Genomic DNA, 2,848 nt, shown 5'->3' with positions numbered 1-2,848 from the left:
ACAAAATAAGGAAGTTTGAAAAGCAAGTGTGGGGGCTGGAGAGATGGCTCAGTGGTTAAGAACACTGGCTGTTCTTGCAGAAGACCCGGGTTTGAATCCTAGCACCCACATGGCAGCTAACAACTGTCTGTAACTCCAGTACCAGGGGATCTGACAGCCTTTTCTGTCCCCCATGGACACTGCACGGCATGGCTGTGCTTACCTTCATGCAGGCAATACACACATACACATGAGATAAAAATAGTAAATAAAATATTTAAAAAAGAAAGAAAAATAAGTGTGTTCCACTACTTCCCTGCCTCTAGCACTAAAGCAACAAGTTCCCAGGACCCCCTCTGTCCTCCCTCTGGTCATTAACCCCCATAACCTGAAGCTTACACCAGCTAGCCCTAGCCTGTTTATGAGTGTCACATTCATGCTATCACACACAGAATAGTTTCAATATCTTTTTTCCAGCCTTATATAGATGAGATTCATCCCACTATTCATTGCAGCTGTTTATTCTGATTCTGTTATATGAGCATATCACAGTTTATCCATTCTTCTATTGATGAACATTACATGGTTTGCAGTAAATGCTGTTGAAATGCTGCTGTGGATATTCTTGCAGGATCTTTTGGTGGGCACTAGGACTGCCTCTCTGTTGGGCACACAGCAGGAGTAGAATTTCGGGGTCATAGAGCACATACTGAACTTCACTAGATACTCTGGCATCATGTCTAAATATTTTTATGATGCAAACTTTAAAACTATTTTATTCTTTTTAGTTTTTATGTGTATGAGCATATTGCCTGCATGCATGTAAGTGCACCTGTGTTGTGCAATGCCCATGGAGGTCAGAAGAGGGCATCGGATCCCCTGGAACTGGAGTTACTAATGGATGTTAACCTCCGTGTGGGTACTAGGAACTTGGGTCCTCTGTAAGAGCAGTCAGTGCTCTTAAATGCTGAGCCATCTCTCCAGCCCATGATGCAAACTTTTAACCACAGAAACATTAAAAGAATAGTGTAGTGACCACCTGAATACCCAGCACCTAGATATATCTACCTATGCATCATTTTTTTTTTTTTTTGTCCTCTATATAAGAAAAAAATTGCTGGTGGCACATGCCTTTAATCCTAGCACTGAGGAGGCAGAGGTAGTGGGATCTTTGTAAGTTTGAGGCCAGCCTGGTCTACATAGCCAGTTCCAGGTCAGCCAGGGCTATCTAGTGACCAGAGACCATGCTGGTAGGTGTGAGACCTGAGGACCACAAGGCGAGGCAGATCCCTTGTAGGGAAGTGGGAGCCAATGTCTGGCCTCCTTTCCCTCATTAGTCCTCATTCTGCTTCCCCAGGGCAGAGAGCCCAGCAGCAGGGTGCAGATGTGGGGGAGGCAAGATGCCTGGCCAGCCCTTACCTTCTTCTGAAAGCTGGGAGGCGGAGCTGATCCCCCACCCCAAGGCCTTTCCTTCCCTAGACTTGGACCTAGAGCTGTTAATATCAACTGGGAAGAGGTGAGACTAGTAGCCAATGGGTATCAAAAGTGTGTGCCTAACACATACTCCAATGCTCAATAAATCCATTTTTTCCCAGGGTTTATCCCAGGCTTTGAGCAAATTGCTGCCCCTCCCCATGCCTCAGCTATGTCATCTACAAAAATGAGAAAGGAAAGAGGAAACAATTGATAGGGCAATCTCCGTTCTACACTTGAAGCTTCTTCCCCTGACCAGCAGGCAGAACCTACTGCTCATTTCTGCCTTCTGTTCATAAATATGACAAAGAAACACAACCTTTGGGCCTTAGTGTGGCCACAGCCAGCAGCATCACTGGGAGCTTGTCAGACATGCAAAGAAGCAGGCCCATGTTAGCCTCCTGCAGCAGGTAATCATAGTGTACCTCAAACAAAGATGTCCTAGCTTAGGCTGAGTTTGATACACTCAGATCTACTACATTCAAGTCACCAGGGGCTTTAAAATGCTCCAGTCTCTGTCCCACATCTAAAGACACTAATCAGATCTGAGATGGGGTAGGGTGGGGTTGAACCTGTATCTAGGTTTACGAACCAAGTTTGGGATAAGCTTCTGTCCCTTCGTTATCTACTGACACTTATGAGATCATCCATTCATTGATTTGCTGGTTGGTTTCTTTGGGAAATGCTGTCTAAGCTGCATTTTAGCTTTTTCACTTGTTCATTCACACATTTCAATCCACACAGTCACAGGACTCCCTGCTTTTCAAGGGAGACAGGTCCTAAGGCCTCAGTGGATGCCTGAAGCAATGAATAGCACCCAAAGCTGCACAGACTATTTCTCCTGCACACACACTTATGATAGCTTTGTTTATAAATTAGGCACAGCAAGAGATCCACAGCAGTTAACTAGTGATACGCTGAATAACCCCATTACACTGTGGCAAAAGCTCAGTGAACACGGCCTTTTAGAACATTCCCATGTGCTGTACTCACCTTCTGTGACGTGAGCTGACATTACGCCTGTTGATGAGATGAAGAGGTGAACGATGCAGGCAGGCATTGTGGCAATCTTGGGCTAGGATATCAAGGGTCACCTGAACAAAAGCACTGTGACATTCTGACAGTCCCCAGCGTCTGGTGACCAAGTCAGCTACTAGGTACTAGCTGATGAGTAGCACACACAGCATAGACATGCTGGACAATGGCATGAGTCATATCCTGTGTGGGATGAAGCAGGATGATGTGAAATTTCATTGTGGTATTCAGGATGGCACACAATTTAAAACATATGAATTGCTTATTTCTGGAATGTTCCATGTAATATTTTCTGATTAACTGTAATTGAAACTGTAGAGAATAAAACTGGTTAAATGGGGAAGACTGCATTCTGTCTTTA

At 44.8% G+C, this 2,848-nt stretch overlaps 1 protein-coding gene across 2 annotated transcripts in view; it reads right to left on the bottom strand.

The window, feature by feature from the left end:
* Hrh1 (histamine receptor H1) overlaps nt 1-2,577 on the bottom strand; it is a 185,321-nt gene extending 182,744 nt beyond the window's left edge. For both annotated transcript variants that reach the window (XM_029557087.1, XM_029557091.1), the window contains exon 1: nt 2,446-2,577. The gene's annotated coding sequence lies outside the window, so the exon portion shown is untranslated. The remainder of the gene's footprint in view (nt 1-2,445) is intronic.
* Between the last annotated feature and the right edge of the window lie 271 nt (nt 2,578-2,848).

The sequence above is a fragment of the Nannospalax galili genome, unplaced genomic scaffold (genome assembly GCF_000622305.1).
Source record: "Nannospalax galili isolate Female #2095 unplaced genomic scaffold, S.galili_v1.0 scaffold406, whole genome shotgun sequence".
Taxonomy (NCBI): Eukaryota; Metazoa; Chordata; class Mammalia; order Rodentia; family Spalacidae; genus Nannospalax; species Nannospalax galili.
Note: the sequence above shows the minus strand (reverse complement) of the source record. Positions and strands in the feature narration are given on the sequence as shown.